Raw genomic sequence first — 25561 nt, forward strand, 5'->3', positions numbered from 1 at the left:
ATTCCAGGGTAGTGTAGATGTAGCTGTAAGTGAGTTCAGACCTTGGTGAGCCCAGTATTAGGGAAGATGGCTTCAAGCAACATTTTTCTTTCTCTGCTACTAGCTTTGCTTAGCATGAACTTCATGCTACTGATCCAATCCCTACATTTTTTCTTTGAAGTCCTACAAGTGGTAGGACTTTGTTATCCAACACTAGTAGCTAAGTTACATTTAACAGGTACACAAGGAAAGGTTTGTGCAGTGGAAGATATTTGCTGCTAGCATATGCTCCTTTTCAAATTCAGGACATGATCTTGCTGTCTCCAGGTTATTATGAAAACTATCTTCTAGCAGACATTCATCTAACAGCTGTGTGATAGATCGGCCCAGCAATATGCTCCTGAGTAGAGAAAAATTACAACTCCTCTCACTACCCCTACCTTCAAAAACACCCCTGAACTATATGTGTCTAAAATATAAAGGGTTTAATCAGTTGAAGAGATAATGATGAACTTAATTTATATAGCATGGCACAAAATCTACATACTTTAAGTACGATTGCCTTAGAATTAAATAACATATTAACAATTCCCGCTCTCTTCCATGATGGCAGATTTTAACATTTCCTCTCTTACTCTTCAGAATGTTTAATTTTTCAAAGCTGGCTTTCCTGAATTCAATAGTCTTGCTCTGCTCTGTCCCATGAACCTGATTTTACTGTGCAGATAAGAAATTACTGTGGTGCCTGCTCCACTTCTGCTTTATACCTTCCCATTCTCAACATAATGTCTGTTGTAGGCACTTATACGGGCCACCTCACTATAGTATCTGAGCATTGCCCGTGCTCCACTGCATTTATTCTCACAATACCCTGAGGAGGGACATAAGATTTATTATCCCCATTTTACAGATGGAGAACTGAATCACATAGAAGCTAAGTGACTTCCTCAGGGTCACACAGGCTGCTAAGAGATGAGAATGACTTGAAACTGGCCAATGCTACATACCAGGCTAGCATTGCAACCACTGAATTATCTTCTTCCTCTCTAGAGTAAAGTCATGGGAGGCAAGCTTCTCTTCTTTCCACTTCATGAAATCACATTTGCAACCATGTACTGGGTCAGTCCTCAAAGCCCTCTTTCCCCACCACATCCCTTCAGAAAAAGCACATGTTAAAATAAGGCCAACATGTAATCACTTCCTTCTGCAAATAACTTACTGTCAAATTCCTCCACTGGCTCCCATGTTTAGGACTTTTCCCCCTTTTTTCTCTGTCTCAGTAGCAATATTTCCCATGGAATTTTAGACTAACTCAGAGTGAAATCTACGAAGTACATGACAGAAATATTGCAAATGTTGGAAGAATTTGTTAATCAGAGCTCACAGTTCTGGTGAGCTGTTTTCTGCACCTCTAAAGAAACACAGTCTCAGTGCTCCTTAAATAAACGGGGCACTAGTGAAAGTCAGTTTCTTGATATTAAAACAGCTAAATGTTTAAATGTAATCCAATCAACAAGGCACTACTTTAAACAAGCTTTGTGTCAAGGCAAGCTGAACTGGTGATCATAAAGTGTGCACCTACAACAGAGATTGATAAGAACAAAAGGAAATTGGCTTAATAGAAATTTCAGGGGACAGGTCAAGATATTCCAGGACAGGTGGTTAATCACAGTCACTGGTGACATGAATGCAAATGATGGGGGAAGACAGAGAGGAAGGAGTTCACGAATGAACAGTCACGTGAAAAAAAAAAAACAAAAGCAAAAAAATAACAGAGCTCACATTTTCTTGACCTGAGAGATGAGCAAGTAGGAAGTGTTGGATTTCTTACACATCTGCTGTGCCTAATCCAACTACCCTCAACCTATTGTTTAGTGGTTGGCCAATTTCTTGGGGAGATCCTGGATGTATTGGGTTGGGAAGAGGCATCTGAAGGAGAAATTAGTGGTTATTGGATCATTTTGTAGAAGGAATTACATGAGCATGAGAATGGAAAGAGGTACAAAGACAGTTATGGGGACACGGATAACCTGGCAATTGAGATTAATATCTGTGATGGAGAAGGAGTTGAGGTGAGAAGAATCATCCGAAAGAGAGAGATGAGTATTTACAATGCAACAGCAGGGGGAGAACTGGGTACCAGGAAGGACACAGTGGAGAAGGTTGTTGTGTTTGGAAGATGAAGTAGAATGAAGCACAAACATTTGTGCAAGAGTGCCTGCAAACGTTAAGTAAAGGGGACAAAAAGAAAAAGGAAATATGCCAGAAGAAATGGCAAAAACCTGTTACAGGTTGGATGCGTACCTTAGGAGAGGAGTTAAAGATCACTCCTCTTTAAGGGGCCTCAGTGACAGGGAGGATGGTGGTATTAGAGACAAAGATCGGAGAAGAAGATTTGGGGAGTACAAACACAAGCCATCTATCCTAGGCTGTGATTGATGCATGCTTGATGCATCTTGAGACAGGCCATCATAACAAACCTCAGAACTTGGGGCCTCCTGGGTTTTCATCCTGTCTCTTTTACTAGCTGTCACTGGTGCTAAGGAGTTATTGTGGTAGCCCAAAATCACTGGCACGCATGAGAACCCTGTGCCAGTGGGCTGGAAGGCACATGGTTTAGGAACCTCCACAGTGGTTGTGCACCACATGGGGTTCTTAGGAAATCAGAACATAAGAATATGAACCAATTTGTTCAGTACCTGCCACTGGCTACACCTACACTACAGTGATCTGTTGACAAGGGTTACTCTCAGAAGAGATCTGGCAAAACTTCTGTCGACACATCATGGCCACACACAAAAGTACAATCCACTCTGTTGACAGAGAGTGGCCAGATTTCCCAACCACTGTCTCAACAGAAGCTCAGTGAACAGAGCTGCCAGAAGCCCTGTCTGTTGACAGAGAACCCCCCAGAGCATCTATATGCTTTTTTTGTAGACAGAAACTGTTGACAAAAGCATTATGCCTCACTGGGGAGAGGTAGAACGCTATCAGAGGAAGTGCTGAGTTTTGATTACAGACTGTCAATAAAATGTGTTTTGTATGTACTCTCCACGAGTTTTGCTGATGAAACCCTAGTTTTGTTGTCAAAACTTTCTGATGCAGACATAGCCAGTCAGACCTACCAGCCTGTAATTGCCAGGATCACTTATAGAGCCGTTTTTAAAAACTGGCAACACATTAGCTATCCTCTAGTCATTTGACACAGAACTTTATATAAAGGATAGGCTAAAAGCCACAGTTCATAGTTCTACAGTTCCATGTTTGAGTTCTTTCAGAAGTATTAGGAACTAATTTATTCACAAAAATGTTTTACCTGCTCTAGCAATCATTTATTTAGCTATCACTAGTGTATTATGCAATCCCTAATGACAAAGATCAGAAAACAAGGTCGAAGGGGAAGAACTAATGGAGGGACCAGTCTTAGACCTATTGCTGCTGAAAGTAAAGGTTAAAAGTTCTGTACTTGTACTCATATGTAGCACTATGGCTGCGTCTACACGTGCCGGCTACTTCGAAGTAGCCGTGCCGACTTCGAAATAGCGCCCGTCACAGTTACATGTGGCGGGCGTTATTTCGAAGTTGACATCGACGTAAGGCGGCGAGACGTTGAAGTCACTATCCCCATCAGGAGATGGGAATAGCACCCTACTTTGATGTTCAGCGTTGAAGTAGGGAACGTGTAGCTGTTGCACGTCCCGCAACATCGAAATAGTGGGGTCCGCCATGGCGGCCATCAGCTGAGGGGTTGAGAGACACTCTCTCCAGCCCCTGAGCTCGATGGTCACTGCGTGCAGCGGCCCCTTAAAGCTCCCTGCCCCCTGCCTTCCTGTGCAGGAAGCTGACAGAGTGTGCAGGCGGCAGCACAGCCATGCGGCCAGCCTGCACGCTCCTCTGCAGCCACAACAACCCCCCAGTGCTGCGATGGCCGCCCCCCAGCCTCCTAAGCACCCCCAGGGCACCCCCCCCAAGGGGAGCTAGGGCTCCCAGACCGGCAGCCAGGATGGGAAGCGGCAGCGGGGTCCCTCCTGAACGGAGGCCGAGCTTCGGGACCTGCTGCGGCTCTGGAGTGAGGAGGAGGTGCTCCAGGTAATGGGGAGCAAGAGGCAGAACGTGGATGCGTTTGCTCGGGTGGCCGAGGTCCTGGCCGCCCGGGGTCACCCTGCCCACACTCCTGACCACGTCAGGAGTAAGGTGAAGGAGCTGTGGCAGGGTTACGCCCGGGCCCGGGATGCGGCCGGCCGATCTGGGGCCGCCCCCATCACTTGCCCCTTTTACAGGGAGCTCAGGGCCATCCTGGGCCCCCGGCACACCTCCTCCCCTCTGGCCACTCTCGATACCTTGGCTGATGAGCCCCAGCAGGCCCCGGAGGCGGAATCCACCCCGGAGGTAAGCCCCGCACCCCAGGGGGCCCCCCAGGAACCCACCCCTGGGGCACAGGAGGAGGAGGAGGAGTAGGGGGAGTCCTCCCCCAGCAACGCAGGGCTGCAGATCGTGCTGCCCTCACGGACCTCCAGCAGGGCGTCCGCCCACCGGGTGTCCCCCGACCGTGGGAGTGGACCATCAGTCATGTACCCCCCCGGTGCACACCCACAGGGTTGAGGGGCGGGGGTAATAGATATGACCAGGGCCCTCCCCATGCCCAGATGACCATGGCCCCAAGGACAGCAGTGGCATGTCCCTCAGAAGAGTGCATCAGCCCCTGCCCCCCCAGCACGACAGTGCCATGCCCCATCCCTGGGGATGGGGGGAGCGGAACCTAGGGTCCCCTAGGGGGAGGGGCGGGACACCCATCAGCAGCAGCAGCAGCATCTCCCAGGGACGGGGATGGGGAACCAGCAGCAGAGGGGTGGGGGGACAAGGGCCACGGCTCGGGGCCCACACTAACGGCTGTCTCCACTCTTCTTCCCCCCCTGTGTTCCACAGCTGCACCATCGGAAGGACCGGAGAGCACCGGCAAGGCGTCAGTGGTCCCGGAAAGCCCACCAGGGCCATCACTCCAGGCCAGCCCCTCGGCGGAGCCCCTCGACCGGCCCCAGGGCGGGGACGACGGCGGAGCCAGCACCACCCCCGGACGGCGACGGACCCCCAGCTGCTGGCCATCCTTCGTCGGCAGCTGGAGGTCTCCAAGCAGCGTCTGCGGGTGGAGGAGCAGCGCCTCCAGCTCCAAGAGCGGGCACTGGCCTGGCGCCAGGAGGCATGGGGGGCCTTTATGCGCACCTTTGAGCACATAGCAGACTACCTGGCCCCCCATGCCGCGCCGGCCACCGCTCCACCCGCTGTTCCACCCGCTGCTCCACCCACCGTCGCACTGCCATCCGCCACCAAGCGCCCATCTGCCGAGGGGGACCTGGGGCCAGCTGACACCCGCCGGCCTTATCTCCCGGTCCGCCCGGCCCCCAGCCAGCCCCGGCGTGGGCTGTGGCCGAGGTGCGGGTCGCAGCCGCCCACCCCCAGCACTGGATATTAGGGGTCGTGGGGCCCAGGATGTGCCCCCCCTCTTTGTATATATCCCCCTCACCTATGTTTTGTAAATAGTTTGTATTAGACCCCTGTTCTGTTATGTTATGATGATACCTGCCCCCCCATGTAAATAGTTCTCCCCTTCCTTGTCTTCCCCTTTTTTTTCCTTTCATCTTATAATACGTATATATATAATATTTATTTTGGCTGTACATAGTTATAATATCAGAAGAAGAGTTCAAGATATATATTCTGGTTTGATGAAAAACATGTCTGTTTTTATTTACAAGAAAAGTCGGGGGGGATGTGCTCTTGGGTGCTCTGTGGTGTGGCCGTAGGGGCAGGGAATGTTATGGAGGATGGGGGGGTGCAGTGGGGGGCCTGCCAGCATTAACCCTGCGGACTCGTCGAACTGGGCCCGCAGGGCCTCCTGGACCCGGGTCCCTTCGGGGTCCACCTGGTGACTGGGGGCAGCAGGTGGCTGCACATCGGCCCTGCCAGCCTCCATAGCCCAGCCCTGAAAGAAGGCCTCCCCCTTGCTCTCGACGAGGTTGTGGAGGGCGCTGCACACGCCCACGATCTGGGGGATGTTGGTGGGGCCCGCATCAAGGCGGGTGAGGAGACACCTCCAGCGCCCTTTGAGGTGGCCAAATGTGCACTCCACCACCTGGTGCACGTGGTTCAGGCGCATGTTGAAGCGCTCCTGGCTGGCTGACAGGTGGCCCGTGTAAGGGTGCATGAGCCAGGGCCAGAGGGGGTATGCCGCATCTGCAATGATGCAGAGGGGCATGGTGGTGTCCCCCACAGGGATCTCCCACTGGGAGATGTAGGTCCCCGCCTCCAGCCGGCGGCACAGGCCTGAGTTCCGGAATACCCGGGCGTCGTGGGTACTGCCAGGCCAGCCCACATATATGTCCAGGAAGCAGCCCCGGCTGTCCACCAAGGCCTGGAGGACTACTGAGTGGTAGCCCTTCCTGTTTAGGTAGCATCCTCCACTGTGCTCCGGGGCGCAGATGGGGATGTGGGTCCCATCCAGAGCCCCGAAGCAATTGGGGAAGCCCAGGGTGGCAAAACCTGCGATGGCGGCATCCAGGTCCCCAAGCCTCACGAGCCTGTGGAGGAGCAGGGCGTTGATGGTGCGGACGACCTGCAGGGGAAGCACATGGAAGAGCACCAGTGAGGGGTGTGCAGGGTGTGTGTGGCCCTCCCCTGCCAGGGCTGCCTCCCCCTCCCCCCGTGGGTCCTCTTACCTCCATGAGGACAGCCCAGACGGTGGCCTTGCCAACGCCATACTGCTGGCCCACTGATCGGTAGCTGTCTGGAGTGGCCAGCTTCCAGACAGCGATGCCGACCCGTTTCTCCACACTGAGGGCACGCCGCATGAAGGTGTCCTGGTGCCTCAGTGTGGGGGTGAGCCACTGGCATAGCTCCAGAAATGTCTGCCAGCTCATGTGAAAGTTCCTGAGCCAGCGGTCGTCGTCCCACTCTCCGAGCACCAGCCGCTCCCACCAGTTGGTGCTGGTGGGGTAGCTCCACAGCTGGCGGCATGTGAGGTGGTGGGGGCGGGGTGCTGCAGGGTTGGGGGTTGCTTCCTCCTCCCCTGCAGGCAGCTCCTCCTCTGTAGCTAGGATGTGATCAGCTGCCTCCTGCATGGCATGGAGCAGGGCGGGCACTGCTCCTACAGGGGCGGCTGTGTGGACCTCTGGCTGCTGCTGCTGCGGCTGCTGCTGCTGGGGGTCCATGACTGCGTCGCTCGAGGTGTGCGTGCCTATGGCTCTGCAGACCACGTGCTGTGCAGGCTGCGTGTGTCTGGGAGGGGCCCTTTAAGGCAGCGGCTGGCTGTTGCCCCGGAAGTGCTTGTCCGCCCTGTGACCCTGTCTGCAGCTGTTCCTGGCACCCTTATTTCGATGTGTGCTACTTTGGCATGTAGACGTTCCCTCTCAGCGCCTACTTCGATGGGGTGCTGCCCAACGTCGATATTGAACATCAACGGCACCAGCCCTGGAGGACATGTAGACGTTATTCATCGAAATAGCCTATTTCAATGTCGCTACATCGAAATAAGCTCTTGCAATGTAGCATACACTTGTAGACGTAGCCTATGTTTCTTACATACATAAAGAACTTTTTCTCTATCAGCACAAACATTTATGTCTGGGCTCAATGATTAACTATGTCCAGTTTACACTTGGCACATCTAAGGATGTTTGGACAGAAAGTGGTTGTAAATTAACTACAGGAATGCTCAAAGATACACTAGTTAAGATGTGTTACCCATAGCCCTTGCCACTTCTGACTCATACCCTAAACTTAAAGTTGTCCTGGACATGACTATGGAAGTAGTGCAGCTCGTAGGATCAACTGTATCTGCTTTGCATTACCCCAAAGCTCCTGTGAGAGGGGGTAACCTTCTGGTTGCCTTGCATGGCTGTGCTGGGGCCCTGGTTTGAGCCCTCCACATTATGAATATATATTTTAAAGACGTAGAAAGACAGACCTAGCAGCAGATGTCAACATAGATACACAACAGGCTAAATGTAGTGCCTTGCATAGATACACAACAGTTTAAAGAATGAATCACATTTACGTTGCTGTTTCATATTGTATAAGGAATTGATCAGGTAGTTTGTCCAGACTGATGTCATAACAAAGGACATGGCATTCACTGAAGCATGCTAACCTACATCCTCAGCCTACATCAGCAGCTTTTCTTCATTGATTTAAATAATCACTTCATCCAGCTTCACTGACTTCAAATGGAACTACACTCATTTATACCAGTTGGCCTATGTAGGCAAAACACTGAGCAAGTTTAGAAGTGCTAATTTAGAACAGCTCTTCCAGATCTATAAAAATAAGGGCATCATTTCATCACAATTCTGCTACACTCGAGGGACACAGCAGAGTCTCTTCTCACAGATTTTTTGACTGAAGTGACGGTTTTCCCCTTTAATTCTTTTGCCATATAGCCCTAGTTCACAACATGATAATTTCAGAGACACATGAGCAATGAAATGAAATTATTTTTGCAGAAGGCAAAATAAAGTTATATTAGAGATGATGAGTGATACAAGATTCTGTTGTGATGGACCCCAAGTTGGAGGCCTGTCATGGTCTTCTGCTATCTCATTAAACAAACTGAGGCTTGGAGTCATGGCCAGTGATAGATACTTTCTCATCCTATTGTCTGCAGGGATCTGGGTCTTCCAAGCAGGGTGTGATTTGATTCTTTCTTCCTCATGCTGCAAGGACGTAAACCTGGACAAAAGCAACACTGATTTCCAAGAGGAGTGGACATAACAATAAAGATGTTCATGTGAAAAATAAGGATGTGATGTGATGAATAGGACTTGCATGTTTTGAAGAATCAAGGTTGAATAGTAGTAAGAGAAAGAAGAATGCTTAACTCTTATATGTTTCAGAATAGTAGACATGTTCTTCTGTTTCAGCAAAAACAACAAGGAACCCCATGAGACCTCAAAGATTAACAAATTTATTTGGGCCTATGCTTTTGTGGGCAGGAACCCAGCTTATGCCCAAATAAATTTGTTGGCTCTTATACAGCACTTTTCATCAGAAAGTACAGCTATTTCCTGTGTATGTTAGTACACCATGCTGTATAACATATATATCAATGTTGACATCAGAAATGATTTCGGATGGAACACTTCAATGGAGAGAACATTAAATACATGCCACAAGAGATGGCAGTCTTTGAAAAAGTCGCTAGATCTAAAATTTCACTAAAACTGCCATCAAACAAAAAAAGTGTAAATTGGAGGAAAAAGGAAGCACAGGAAATCCTGCAGAATAAAAAAAACATTGAAGTAAGAAATATCATTTACCCAGGTTGCTAAATCATCCTAGAAAGTGAGATCAACAGAAAAATTATCACATATATAACCACATTCACTCTGTTCTGGCAGCCTTGGAAATTTAGTACCACTATGGCTACGTCTACACGTGAACGCTACATCGAAATAGCTTATTTCGATGTAGTGACATCGAAACAGGCTATTTCGATGAATAACGTCTACACGTCCTCCAGGGCTGGCAACGTCGATGTTCAACATCGACGTTGCGCGGCACCACATCGAAATAGGCGCAGCGAGGGAACATCTACACGCCACAGTAGCACACATCGAAATAAGGGTGCCAGGAACAGCTGCAGACAGGGTTACAGGGCGGACTCAACAGCAAGCCGCTCCCTTAAAGGGCCCCTCCCAGACACAGTTGCACTAAACAACACAAGATCCACAGAGCCGACAACTGGTTGCAGACCCTATGCCTGCAGCATGGATCCCCAGCTGCAGCAGCAGCAGCCAGAAGCCCTGGGCTAAGGGCTGCTGCACACGGTGACCATAGAGCCCCGCAGGGGCTGGAGAGAGAGCCTCTGTCAACCCCTCAGCTGATGGCCACCATGGAGGACCCTGCAATTTCGATGTTGCGGGACGCGCAACGACTACATGGTCCCTACTTCGACGTTGAACGTCGAAGTAGGGCGCTATTCCTGTCCCCTCATGGGGTTAGCAGCTTCGACGTCTCGCCGCTTAACGTCGATGTTAACATCGAAATAGCACCCAACACGTGTAGCCGTGACAGGCGTTATTTTGAAGTTAGCACCGCTGCTTTGAAGCAGCGTGCATGTGTAAACACAGCTTATGAGTGATCAATCCACAGCTGAAGTGGGACTACACAACAGAATTCCCTTGTTAATGCCTGTCTCTTGAGCACCAATATGACAGGTAGTGTAAAACAAAGGGAAGAGATATTTTACAGTTCTTTACAATTACCATTTGTGAAGGATCCCTGGATGTAGACCATGGACCCAAAACTTCACTTTTTAGACAGTTATCTTGTAATCAATTCTGTCAAACTGTTTTTTTTAAAGTAAATTGTAAATAGTAAGTCCAGTTTGTGAATTAAAAGACCAGCAACTGGTTACCGAAAGGGAAAATAAACATAGGATAGCTGAGGAAGATTTGATAGACCACAAATAAGAGTCTGTTATGATGGATACACTTTATTGTCCAAAGATTATGGTTCTCCTCATTTTATATAAAGAAGGAGAACATTTTGAACTATATAGCATGCTTAGTCTTTGAGCAAAGGTCCAATTAAAAGCAAAAAGAGTTGTTTATATAGAAACAGTGTAAAACACAGTCATGTGAAATGGCTAAAACAAGATCTTCATTCATGAAATCCATAAACCATTTCTCTGAGTGTAAGAATGTTAGGAGAAACATTTATTCAAAAACTTTGAGCAATGTGGGACATTCTGAACAATCCAGCTCTTTGCTGTACTTTAACTTTGCATAGTACATAGTGAAAACCTGACTCTCAAACTAATTAAGTCCTCACATGGGTGAGTCTTTCACATCACAAACAAATTAGTTTCACATTCTGAGTATTTCCACGGACTTCAATTGGTTTTGATCAAGGTCCTCCATTAAATCAGATTATGCTGTAAAGACAAATTCTCCTTCTTGTCTGTGTCCATGTTGCCAGATGGTTGGGTTTTATGTAGCAGACATGTAGCTAGATCCACTTTGGACCACCATAAATCTTCCACTCTAAGATCTCAAGCAGCTTTATGCCTTTTAAGAAATTAAACCAGAACGGCAAAAGAAGTTTGAAATCCAAACCATACATGCTAAGTGGTTCCTGGTGGACTTCCAGATTTGTGAGTGTCATGTCACAAGCATCTTGGAAAATTTAACCAATATGGTTTTACTACAAAGACAGGTTCATCTTGTACTAAGACATCTGCTTGGTGGTTTGCCTAGAACAGTGTTTCCCAAATGGTGTTCCATGGAACTCTGGGGTTCCTCAAAGTGAAAATAAGGGTTACACGAGAAAATTCCATTACAATGTCATTTTATGATTTAAAGTAAAAATAGTTAATACTTAAACACTTATGAAATTTAATGAAAACAATTTGCACCTGTATCACAGAGGTAGTTGTGTTAGTCTGTATCTTCAGGAACAACGAGAAGTCCTGTGGCAACTTATAGACTAACAGATATTTTCATCTGTGTTTTCTACAATAAGAGTCCCTGTGTATTGCCACCGAGTGGGGCCCATGATGCCACTAAGTGGTGCTGCGTGCGCAATCAGTCAGTGGTGTGATAGTCTGTTATATATCACCGTAAATCCCCACACTCACTCTCAGGGAGTGTGGAGCACATGGGTGGCTGAATATGAATATAGTATAGTTGCATGATTTCTTGTATTTAAAAATTTATCTGTGACAAATATAAGTTTATTATGATCAGAGATCAGCAACCTGCTGCTCCGGGGCTGCATGTGGCTCTTTAAGGAGTCATTTGTGGCTCTGGAAGCTGCTGCTGCTCACTCCTCTCTGGCTCCCTGCCCTGCTGCCACTGAAACAGTAGAACTACATTTAATTGGTTTAACAGCCAGAAGGATAGTGGGAGGGATCCAGCCATTAAACCAACTGAATTAGGCCCATTATTTCAGCGGTGGCAGAGCACGGAGCCATAAAGACCCCCTCACTCACATAGTAGCCGGCCCGCACAAAGCAGAAGGGGCAAAGGGAACCAATGGCTATCCAGAAGGAACCAGGCAGGCACTGCATCATCCTCACCTTTCATTGACTGTGACTGGCCTCTTGCTTTGCTATAGGGCAGCCAATAAAATCAGGTCCTCAGGACTAGAGTCAGAGGAGCTGCATTGGCTGAGGTAGGTTTGTCCACCAAGCTGGCTAAGGTAACAGGAGGAGCTAACGCCAGCAGAGTTTGTTCAGGTGTGGTTAGGCTGTGGGCCTCTTTGGGGGGATGGGTTAATCCTGGGGGGCAATTTGGGGCTGAGGCAGGTTAATCCTGGCGATGGGATGGAAGGTTTGGGGCTTAGCATTTGTTTAGTATTATTATTACTTATTTGTGGTCTACTTTCTCAGCTCCATATATAAGACTGTTATTATGGTGTCTGAAAACTTCTTTTGAATTTAAAAGGGGGCCAAGTAAAATTGCGACACACTGACCTGGAGGGTGGGCTAGTAAGGATTACATTCAGGATTTTTAAAACATAGCAACAGTTTTTCTGAATCAGATAACATGAGGTTTAAGAATCCTTCCTTGTTGGGGTAGAGGTGAGCTCCAAGGGTCAGTAAGTGTGTGTGTGTATAAGGTCTCGCTCCCTCATTGATGCTGACAACATGATGTGTGTATGGCTTTTACTTTTATGCTGAGTGGACTTGGTCCATAAAGTTCAAAAAATTAAGTAGGACGGTTTGTCTAGCTACCTGGCAGGTTTTCAACTATTTTCTACTGTGTTCTCCTTATACTGTGTCAATGTCCCTCACTAGTTTCTTAATGGTATATTTTTAGCTCTCATGAAATTTTCTTCCAAAATGGGGATAAAGCTTTATATATTTGCTTGTTTCACCACATGACCAGCTGACATTCTAAGGCTGTCATCATGACAATTTTTGCCTGAGTATGCCTTTCCATGTCAGGCAAAAACTACTTCCACTGATAATGAAACATGGACTACCTTGGGCTATGCAAAGTGCTGAGCATGAGAAGAGGTTCTACCAAGGCCTTGACTATAAAAACATGTGCATTAAAAATTCCCCACTGTTGCACTTCCACTTCTGGACCTTTCCTGATGGTAACAGTGGTAGAAGCACTCATATAGGGTGTGATTCAAAGCCTATTAAAATAACTGAAATAACTCCTAGGGACTTCAAAGCCAGTTCAGCAGCCAGAGGCAGTTCAGTAGTGGCTGGTGGAGATTTAACCACGCTTTTCATGCTTTGTGACAAGTCGCTTCAGAAGATGCAGTGGTTAAAATTCTAGCCAAAAGTCTACACTACTGGGAGGTGTTGGGATTTTATTCCTCTAATTAGATTTCATGCATTTCCTGATGCCCTGTAGTTCCCTGCAGCTTCCCTAAGTTCCACAGGGCAGCATCAGTGGGTAGTGGTAACATGAGCTCCCAGGTGACACCTTTGTTCCACCTGAAACAGGAAAAGGAGGGAGAAGAGGTGTGGCTGGTTTGAATTGTAAATGGGAGTTGGAATGAGAGACAAAGGGCTGGGGTGAAAGTCCCTGCTTGGTGCCCCACTCTGGGCTCCCTCTCCCCCAAACTGGACTTCATGGACTGCTTCTGGTTGCTGTAGTGACAAGTCCCTACCATGCTGAGTCCTTGTTGACTAACAAACCTTTTGTTCTACTGGCTGAGTGAGAGCCACTCCTGACTGCAGATGGGGTATGGGGCCTGGTGACAACTACAGCTCCTGCTGATGTTGCCATTGAGGAGAAATGGGTGGATGCTGCCAGACAGGTCATTGATATTTTCACCATGTTGTCATCTAGTCCTGGTCTGACAATGGTAGCTAAAATGCCAGTAGTTACTCTCTGCATTCTTGTCAGGGGTGAAGCTTTATAGGTGATAACACAGCCGTAAGATACTTTAAGAAACATGCAAGTATATAAACAGCACTAGAAGAGAATGGACAGGACAATTAGAAAACAGGATGAAAAGAACTGGAAGAGAAAGATCAATACATATAGTTCTGTTATTAAATATATATTACTTTGGCCTTTATCTTCCTTTTCTCTTGTGAGACAAACATAAAAAACGCTACATATTTTATGATTTCCATCTCAAAAGCTCAAATTTGACATGATTTCCTCAATATTAGTAATTTCTGTTGATAGTTTCTTTGCTGACATTTTGGCAGAACATTGCCTCAGGTCTTTGAGTGATTACATCCATCTCTACCTTTGATAAGTTTAGGTCCAGTTACCTCAGGAGTTCAGTTTGGATTTGTGCCGGTTTGCACCTCTTGACAAATGCTATGACTGCACTATCAAATGAGGGACTGTATTTTTTTTCAGAGTATGTTCTACTTTGGCATGATATTTCATCTTATGTGTGAAGTGCAGAATTGTAGTTAGCCCTGAATATTAGGAAGACAAAGTGAGTGAGGTAGTACCTTTGAGTGGACCAATTTCTGTTGGTGGGAGACAGGGCTTTTGAGCTTACCCAAAGCTCTTATTTAGTTTACCTCTAGAGGCACACTTAAGCACAACAGGTTTATAGTTGCCTGTAATACAATCACCTGGTCAAGAACCTTTGCTATTCTTCCCTTCCTGTGTTTTCTCTTCCTTTGACTGAACTTTGAATTTAAGTATTGTTGTCAAGTTTGTTTGAGGAAGAAGAAGAAAAACCTTTCTGGTCCATCTGGTGATAAAAAGAAGGCATTTTATTTTTGCTGTGTTAGTGGATAACTTGTATGGGTGCAATATTCTGTAGAAATACACCACTTCCCACTGTGCACCATGCAAATCTCTAGAATGTAAACATAAATAAAACTTGGGTGTTAATGATCAAAGACCTTTTCACAATGATTGTTGAATATTTTGGTCCAGATCCTCATCTGCTATAAATCATCATTGGTACACTGAAGTCTTTGGGAAGTTATGTTGATTTATACATCCCAGTCCTTCAGCTTGAAGTAAGTTTGGTCTTTATGAAGTAAATAAATAAATACACAATGCTGACAGACTGATGGGCCTGACAGCATTGGAAACATAATTCTTTACTTACTCATGGAAGATCAACATTGGGGCAACAAGAATATCTCCTCTCTAGACATCCATGTGTTTCAACCCTCACCTGGAGAGAACATGTCCATGGACAAAAGGATAGCATCATTTTCATGTTAATTTCATCTTTGGCCTCTTTGCACAGCCTTCCCAGAAGGCTTCCCAACTCAATGTCATTTGTAATGTGAACTTTCTACTTAGAGTTGGAACAACACCACCAAATCATTTCTCATAGATTGCTCAAAAGATTTCATATGCTAACAACTTCCAGTCATTGTAGCCTGCACTGGATTTTAACATATCAAAAAGTGAAAGTCTCTGTATTACATTAGAAGTTTCAATAGCCATCTACTTTCTCACCTGGAATATTATTCTTCCTTCAGTATTGTTCATAATGTGACAGAGTTATTTTTAATGCCATTCTAGGGCCTGGCCCATCTGCTATTGACAGGGCCAGGGTGACATTTTGTGAGCCTAGTGTCAAACATGTTGGTGGGCTACCACATAGTCGTTATCGGTCCCTTTAGACTGTGGGCCTGGTGTGGCAGTGTGAATGTATAGCCAGGGCTGAGTCTCAGAGGCATTTTTCATTCTGATCACTCACCTCTGCAAGATTGTGTGCACTGCTCTGCACAGCTTCCTCAGCTGCCTGTTTTTCACAGTGAACTGTACACCCATGTGTGTCTATCAGTGTCTACACTGAGCAGAAATTTCACAGTGATTGGGGAAAGTCCCTGAAGGGTTATCTCGTTCCTCATCCAAAGCATGCTACAGCCAGGTCTCCAGGACCACCCTATTTCACTCATCTCTGTATGTGAGGCTGGTCTCAGCTCAATAAAGTTCCACAGCCAACAGCTACCTCAGTAGTTCTGACAGATCCCTACCTCTGTGCCCAGTAAAATGGGACATTTTTCAGTTTGTGTGATTGGAGGATAAGTGGGTCTATATTGTAAGACTGACATAATAAGGAAGGCCTTGTCTACACTAGCAAGTTCTTTTGGAAAATCAGGCCCTTTTTTGAAAGAACACATGGAGCGTCCACACACAAAACGCACACTTTCGATCTGAAATCGATAGAACGCAGCTCTTCTTCCGGAAGCCCTCTTCTGCTCCTGGATCAGGAAGAGAGCCTCCTTTTGAAAGCCTCTTTCAGAAAAAGTGTGTATAGACACTCCATAGGCCCTTATTTCGAAAGAGCAGTCATCATGGATTTTTCAGTCTCTGGACCATTCTTTAGAAGGAGCAGGGGCTGTGTGGATGCTTTCTATTGAAAGAGTGGATCAATCTTTCGACCAGCTTTTTTGTGTGTGGACGCAGTCTTTTGAAAGAAGTTTTTTGGAAGCAATCTTCCGGAACAACTTCTTTCAAATGATAGCTCAAGTGTAGACATAGCTGAAAAGTCGAGGTGCCTTTGTTATTGATTTGTTCCACTCTGTGTTTCTGTGGGGAAATCACCAATGCAATATAATTAGCTTCCTTTTAAAATAAGAAATCAAAAGCAAAACAAACAAAAAAAAACCCCAAACCAACCCTAATAATAACGGTTGAAAATAGTAACTCCAGGCCCAGTTAGCACCAGGAAGATGCCAACATTTGTTGCTCAATGTTGTCTTACTTTTTCTACAACAAATCACAGTGGGTCAGTATTTGATTTTGGAGGAATGATGCAACAGCTGCCCAAATTAAGCTAGCATCTGAGAGGCAGTTGCTAGACCCCTTTTCTGTGTATTAGATAAGTCTAGAAAAGGAAAAACCCATTTCTGCTTCCATGGCTGTGGAAATAAAGTAATATCCTCCTGTGTGTCTGGTATTGTAGCTAAAGGTGCCCAGACCCTCTAGTAGAGCCTTGCCTCTCTATCGCATTAACCTCTCCTACTGGGGTCCACATACCTTCCTTGCAAGGCTTCAGACAGAGGTGCATGGTCCAATCTGTCCACTCAGTTCCTTATCTGGGGGCTGTGAACTGAGGCCACTGTCATCCCTCATCCAGTCTGGTGAAGGTGTCTGAGGGTGAGATCTGCATCAAGGCTGCCTACACCCTGTGTAAATATGTTCCCTATCCTCAGGGTACCTTGGGACCTCCCTTCTGCCCAGCAGGTGGGAGAGAAATGGGAAGCTTGGGCCTGATGCCAGGGAACAATTGGCACCCTGGTAAATTCACCACTGGCTATTGATGTGAATGATAAGACTCCTACTGACTTCAGCTGGCTCTGGATTTGCCCGTTCTTGGTCAAATTATTCTCAAACACCCAGTTCAATAATATTTCCACAACTGGTTGGGGAAAACTTTTCATTGATATGTACATAATAAATATATCTTTATTTCCAAGCATGCTCCAAGACAGACACTTTTATTCTTTTCCATACATGATGCCTTATCCAGCCAACGCACAGAAAGCAGAATGTATTTGTATCCAACAGGAAGTAGGCACTTGGTAAAATATTTTCTAATTTATATCTGGCTGCAGTTCCGGCAAATATATATTAGATAAGTGTTTGCTTCTTCCAATACTGTACAGTAAAAAGCACAATCATTAACTTTGTAAAACTCCAAGGCCCAAGATTTTGTTGATATGACTGGCATATGCATATACTGTACAAATGTATTCTGTAAAGATATGAATATAAAGTGTGCCTCTTAGATTACCAGTTGTTTCCATTTTTATTCCTTGAATATGTTTAGGTGAGATCTCAAAGAAGAAATGCTATTGTGATGTATATGTGGTATGAAGCAAAGTTTTCTGCAAGAACTCTGGACTACTGTTAGTAGCTAGCGAAGAGCTCTAAGTCCAATGAGGATTTAATGCTGTGATGAGTGCCAGGGCAGAGGAGTCTAACAATATAAGTCTGTTGGACATGTCGTCTGGGCTGTCACGTTCAATTTGCACATGACCTCCTGGCCAAAAAATGGGAAAGAAGTGGTAGAATGTGGGACTGAAAGCTTATATTATTGCTTTGACAGCTTCACTCATCTAGAAGTAATGCAAAATGCAATTTATATTTATACTCTCTGACCTTCTGCACAGAGAGGGAAACTATCTAATGATGGGCCATCGTAGCAGAGAAAGAAACAGATCTCAATACAGCTGGAATTTGTCTGCATTTTTTGCTTTTCAACCATTCAATTACAGTCAAAAGACAAATGAAACATGAAGAGTGCATTGGGAAGGTAGTGACACAATTATTTTATAGTGAGTAGGTTCTGGCTTTGAGTCTTGGCAAAGGTTGCCATGCACGCCTTATTTCACTAGATACAGATAATCTTCCTGCTCATACTGGACAAATCCCCTCTGCTTGTAGGTGTGTCACACTGGCCATAACAGAAGGAGAAAAAAAACCCATCAGTGAGTCAGTAACAGACTTCCTGTGCATTTGTATGTTGTTGAGAGAGGCTGATACACTAATCCTATTAACTGAGATAAGTCAAGTCAGGCCTAATTATAACAGGGTCATTATTTACTTTTGAGGAAAAATGGAAAAATAGGAAGAAAGCCTGTTGTTACAAGCAGTAATGCAAGGGCTTCTATCTGCCCCCGCAAAATCTTCCTTTTGGTTGCTACAAAACTAGTAAAGAAAATGAAAGGCAGTATCTGAAGACCCCTCACACTGATTTTTTTGGGGCAGATCTCCAGGGCTAGATTGACACTACATAGATCTTTCAAAGGAAGCTCTTCTGGAACATCTCTTCAGAAAGAACTTCTTTCGAAAGAGTGCTCCCACACTCAAAAAAGCGGATCAAAAGAGTGATTTGCTCTTTCGAAAGACACTGTCTGCCACAGTCTTTAGATTTACTTTTGAAAGAACATTTTTTGTGTGTAGAAGCTCCGCTGGATCTTTCAAAAGAGCCCCCATTTTTTGGAAAATCTTTTGAAAGAACTTGCTAGTGTAGACACAGCCCAGTTGTCATAAACCTGCATGACATCAATGCATCTATGCCAGTTTATACTGATAGACGACTCAGATCTAGTCTAATGGTTAGCTAGTAACTTTTTGCTTAACATAAATGGAAGATTTGACTTCACTACTATCTGACATAAGTATTAAGAAGGTGTGACAGACTCAAAAGATAGCAGGATACAGCAGGTGGTTTAAGGGTTACAATCAGTATTACACAAATTTTATCAGTGTGGGTTTTAACATTTCATACTATCTGACCTGCCTTTCCTCACATAGGTCCAGATCCCAAGTCTATTGAGTTAATGGGAAGACTGCACCAATTTGAATAAGCTGTGGAAGAAACCCAGAGGTCAACTATTGGTCTGAAACAGCCAATAAATCATTCCATGATTTTCCTAATTCTTTTATTCTGGCCCACCATACCTGGATAGAGGTTATTTGGTTTTATAGACATAGCGGTGACATGCATACAATTGGGTGAGAATTCTAAACAGGTATCCAGCTTTGTTTAGAAATGCCTTTTTCTATAGCCACAATGTCACAATTTCTGCAAAAGTAGAGCAGGAAAATGATTTTTTACAATAGTGAGACAGTATTAATAAAAGTCAGCGAAAATGAAATTGACAAGGCAGTTAATATTTTAGAAGGTTACAGAAGTGCAGAAACAAAAGAACTAACTGATGTGTTTGAAACAACTCCATAAGTGAAGTAAACTTCTGTTTAAATAAGCAAAACAAGAAACCATTCCAAAAAATAATGAGTGGGTTATTTATGTGGAATTGTTGAGACAGAGGTGTATTTTATCTTTCTTTCAATTTCTCTCAAGGAGACAGAACACATGGTTATAACTATAAAAATTTTCCTAGCAATTAAATATTATTTCTTACAGCTGTACATACTGGAGAATGGGATATAATTATTTTTAAAGTACTTCATGGAGAAATAGAATAGATTTTTAAAAAGCCTATGTTTCAAACGGATTAAAATGATCTCGATTGATTCCTGCCTAGGGAAATATGTGACTCAGTTTTGCTCCAGCCTTAACTGTCAGGAGAGTGTGTGACCAGGCGATTTATGGAGTGATAGAAGAGGTGTGTGTGCATAAAGGGTGTCTTGGATCCTGAGCCTACTGGTGCATATGCAGGCCCATACGTGCACAGATGTGTTTGTGTAGCGCATGAAAGCATCCCCTATGTCCATTTTCTTTCCCTTCCTCCCTGCTGCGCTGTGCAGGGGAAGCCTGAAGAGCATGATGGGGGAGCTCAAGGCACCCTGAGAGTTGTAGTTCCTTTGCCAGCTCCCTGCCCACAGAATTGGCTCTGAAGCAAGGAAGGGACTACATTTCCCATCATGCCCTTGGCCACTAGCAATAGGAAAGCGAGGGAGAAGAGGGGATAGCAGTGAGACCCCTAAACAGCACTTTCTGTGCATGGAGAGGGCTACTGCAAGGGGGCGACACTGTGAGTGCTGCTGCTAGCCTGGGGTGGCCAACCTGTGGCTGTGGAGCCACATGTGGCTCTTCAGAAATTTATCTGTGGCTCCTGGAATAGGTACCAAACCTGGAGCTGGAGCTACAGATGCCAATTTTCCAATGTGCTAGGGGTGCTTGCTGCTTAACCTCCAGCTCTGCCCCAGACTCTGCCCCTACCCTACCCCTTATGGTCTACAGCCCTAGTGTCCAACACACTAACCACTAGCCACACGTGGCTATGTGGTCCTGTTGAGTGTGGCTATTTGATCCAAACAATACATATATTTTCATAATAATGCGGCTATCTCTCTATAGCAGGAGCCACTGTAGAGGTCACTGCTTCAGAACTAGTTGGACACTAGTTCTAGGTAGTACTTGGTCTTGTCATGTGTGCAGGGGACTGGACATCTCGAGGTTCCTTCCAGTTCTACAATTCTGTATTTCCCCATGTCCCACCCCTGCGGACCCCACCTCTGAACCTGCCACATCCTCTCTCCTCCAGCCTTCGCTAGAGCCTTCCGCATTCTGTGAAACAGCTGATTGCAGCGGGGAGGAGGCACAGGGAGGGAGAGGGAAGCACTGATTGGCAGGAGGTGGGAGCTGATGGGGGCTGCTGACATATTATTATGGCTTTTTGGCAATGCACACTGGTAAATTCTGGCCCCTGCTCACGCTCAGGTCAGCCACCCCTGTACACTGGCCTCTACACAGTCGTAACCGGAAAACTCTGAAGACAAAGACTGGACTAGTTTGGAATATTGTCTTTCATTTATGACATTACCTCAAGATCCGAGAAAGCATTCTCTCCAAAACCTTGATTCCTGCATCATTTTTAGTATGTTATAACTAAATCATTTCACCAATCAGTTTTTTGGTAAAAATTTTGTTTCCACTCAAATTTTTCATTAGCCTCTCTTATGCATGCTCATTCCATGACTATTCCCAACCCTTTTATATTTAATAAAATTGCAGTCCACACTTACAAAAAAAGCACCACTAATCCCTTGGAAATTCCTGCGTTCCAGCCTGACATGGCTGGTTCATCTTCGTTAGGTCCCCACTGTTCAAGCCAAGTGGCAGTCGGGACCTGGGAACTGAGTTTGTGTGTGCGTGTGCGTGTGTGTGTGTGTGTGTGAATTCAGTGGGAGCAGCTTTTGTTTTGAAAGGAGGGAGAGGAATTAGCCTTATTAAAATACGCCTCCGACACACACTCTCCCTTTATTTTGCAACCTCTGCCCTGCTTGGTGGTGTCGTAAATCGTCTCCCCAACACACGCCCACCCTTATTCCACTTACAGCTGAGTCACTGAGTCTGGGCAACAGTCTAGCAGCTGAGCTGGCATTTTGCAGGGCTGGTTTTAAAAACCCACCCCTCTCCCCTCCTCTTTGTTTGGATCTTTCTTGTTAATTGTTTCCCATTGAGCTCTGAAGCGAAGCAGTTAATAGTTATTTTTTTCTCCCATTTTTAATCCACAACTCTGCCCCCTACCTGCCCTTATAATCCTTCAGCATGTGCTGGTGACATCACAGGGCCATCAGCTCCAAGTTCCCGTCCCCTGGAACTGTCATTAAGTGCTGCTAGCAAATGAAAAATGACTGGGAGACTCAGTGGCTCCCACCAGTGACCTTGGGTATTATTAGAATGACCTCGCTTTGGCTTGACCATAAAAAAAAAATCTTGATATCATCGCTGAGGCTGTGTCTGTATCAAGGCTGTTCTGAGAGGGTCTCGGAAGCAGGGGAAACTTTAAAGAATGCAGCGTAAATGTTACGCAAAGATACAGTGCTCATGAGCACTCCCAGCCCAGTCTCAGCCAGTTGAGCTCTGCAGATGGGCCCTTTGGTAGGACAGCTGGGGTTTTTTGATAGGGTGACCATATTTCCCTAGTGCAAATATGAGACACCCTGTCAAGTGGCAGTGGGGTGACTTCCCAGCTGCTGCTGCCAAGTAAGTGCATCTCCCCACCTGCTCCACACCTCAGGGCACTGGGAATGGGGAGGCCACCCTGCAGGAGACCTCCCTAGCTGCAGGGAAGGAGGCTGCAGCCATGGAGGAACCTCCCCGGCTGCCCCCCCACCTCAGGGTGCTGGAAGGGGCGGCGTCCATGCCAGTGCTGCTCCTGACTCTGTGGGGAGTTGGGGACCAGATGGCAGCCACTTCTCCATGCAAATACAGGGCAATTAGTACCTTTGTTAAAATATATCAGGACTCCTTCCCAGTGCCAGAAATATGGGCTGTCCTGGCCAACATGGGACGGATGGTCACCTGCGGTTATGATGACCATGTGCAGGGCTGATTTTTGACTGTTCTTGAAACAACCCCTTTGACCTCTTACATGTGGGTTGGCCCCAAAGTCTCCTCCTCATGCTTCAATGATTTATGTCAATATGCTTATACATACATGATCCTTTATAAAGTTTCCTAATAGTTTGTACCAGAGGGGTCACTATATTAGTCTGTATGTGCAAAAACAACTGAAGTCCTGTGGCACCTTATAGACTAACAGATACGTTGGAACAAAACAAAACACTCAGTCACATGGTTTGCTTTTTTGTTTTGTTAAGATACTGACTAACAGGGCTGCCTCTCTGTGACTATTCATCATGCCAGGCACTAGACTTCTTGGAGCAAAAGCTTTGGTGGGCAAAGACCCACTTCCTCAGATGCTGATAGTTAGCGTGTGTGGTTGTGGCCATGTTTCTCTGAGTGAGCTTTACTATCAGTAATAAATACAATTGTGAGAGAAATTCTCATCATACAGTCACACACGTGAGAAATGAGTTGGCCAGAGGAGGTCCTGTCTCTAGGAGGCCCCTCAAAAAAAGTGGGGGGTGACATCTTTGATTCAGTGATAGGCAACTTTGAGGATTAAGAAGGGAATCCATCTTAATATTGATGAAAAAAAAACCCTAATTTGATTCACTTTCCCCATCTCTCACACCGTCCAAGTGAACACTGATAAAACCAGGAGAGCCTTGTTTAAAAAGAAGTCACAGGAATGATTAGAAGGGAGAAAGGGTCCCAGGAAATCTTGTATTCCATAGCTTGTCAGCAGTGCTGGAGCTGGGATGTTCCCCTGTCCGCCTAATGACCCCTCTGATGCTCTGGCTACCAACGTGTCTGGCCAGTGTGCTCTGGGGCTCTTTTAGTTGTGAAACATTAAAAAAAAAACCCTGAGGCAGACAAAAGAGACCCTCCAACTGCCGTCCCGCTGCTTTTCTCTGCTGTCAGTTGGAAATAGATCTGATGCCCTCTGGACTTTAACTCCCGACAAAAAGGGCGTTTGATTACAGGCTCTGACAAGCTGCAGAGAGACACGGAGGACTCACGGAGAAGAACCAGCAAGGGGAATCCCAAAAGGACTCCAGCTGTTTTGAAGAGGGGGAGCGGATGACTTCCAATGGCAGGTGTTAGCAGCGGTCCTGGTGCTGTCCGCCGGATTTCAAGCAGCGGGTCTTCAGCAAGCGCCGGGCAGGGTTGGGCGGCGGGGGCGAGAGGGGGGGTGCTGATCACCAGCAGGCCGGCGCCTGCCCGCCCAGCCCTTCTCCAATAAGATCAGGTCCCGAGCATGCTTCAGTACCAATACCGCCTCTCCCCTTCGAGCAGTATCGAGCAAGGACTCAAGTGCACTAGAGTTGGCCACTCTTCCCTGCGATGGGCTTCTTAACGTCTGGGCCTTTGGGCTTGTGCGTTCTGGGCTCTCTCCCTTCGACTTACATGGATGCTCTCTCTGTATGTGTCTCTCTCACACACTCACGCGCACTGTCACGCATGCACTCACGCACACAGTCACACACACACACTCAAACACACACACTCACATACTCCGTCACACACAAACACACATTCACATTCTCTCACACACTCTCACACACACTCACACGCTGTCACACACACTCTGTCACACACATGCACTCTTTCACACACACTCACACGCACTGTCTCACACACACTCACGCTCTGTCACACACGCACTGTCTCACACACACTCACTCACACATACACACATTCACACTCTCTGTCTCTCTCACGCACACGCACACACACACCGTATAACCAACAACAACAACAAGGTCTCAGTCCCGCCGTCGTCCATCCCCTTTCCGCTGCGAGCCCCCGGTGATCACCCGCCCGTTGTGTCAGGAAGCCCCGGTGTCCCTTGTGTGTGCGCTCATCGCGGGCAGAGAATCACAGCGGGGTGTGGAACGAGCCAGGTGTAGTTTGACCATCTCCGTCACACCTACAGTCTCGGCTTGTACCCCCCCCCCCAGTGGTTTTATCCCTACGCCTCACAGCGCATGTCACCTCCCTGGGCCACGGCAGAGCTACGCCGAGGACTTCACCGACGCTGACACGCGCTCCCCAGCGCCAGTAGCACCTACGCGCCAGCGTCGCGGGTGTTAACACCCCGAGCCTCACACCTGCGCAGGGCCATGGAGCCCCGCTGATTTCGCAGGATCGGGCTCCCAGCAGCATCCGCGCGGGCAGCTTTCCAAGTGATTCTCTCTGTCCCTCCGAGGGAGACGCCCCCGCCCAGCCCGCTCTCTCCTACCGCCCCGGGGGCTCGAGCGGCGCCGGCAAGGACACCCGCGTCTCCGGAGGAGCCAAACGGGGCCGGGCGCGGGCTGCAAAGCAAACCAAGGCGTGCGGCAGGGCTGGAGCGCACGTTGCACGCTGGGGGCTCGGCCGCTCTGCGCCAAGCAGGGGGGAGCAGAGCCCCAGAGGAGCAGATCGCTGGGCTGGCCGGTGTAACTCGGCACAAATGAACCTTTGGCCACTGTCGTCCCCGCCCCCCCCCCCCCCCGCCCACTGATGCTCCTTTTAAACCTGGACCTGTCACGCGCTCCCCAGCGCCAACAGCAGCTACACAAGTCAACGTGGCAGGTGTTAAACCCCGAGCCTCACACCTGCGCAGGGCCACTGCAACCCCGCTGATTTCGCAGGATCGGGCTCCCAGTAGCATCCTCGCGGCCACCACGACCTGTACTTGGCTCCTGGGTCTTTCTCGGGGGGTTCTTACCCCAGGGGCCGGTTCCGTAGTAGCCGTGGCTTCCCCAGCCCACAACCCAAAGGACGCAGAACAGAGAAGGTGAAATGTCCAAGGCAGCCCCTGCTGGAATCGAAAATGTGACCACCTGAACGGACACCCACAGGCCGATTTCCCAGCGGCCGGGAG

Source organism: Carettochelys insculpta, chromosome 12 (genome assembly GCF_033958435.1).
Source record: "Carettochelys insculpta isolate YL-2023 chromosome 12, ASM3395843v1, whole genome shotgun sequence".
NCBI classification, from domain to species: Eukaryota; Metazoa; Chordata; order Testudines; family Carettochelyidae; genus Carettochelys; species Carettochelys insculpta.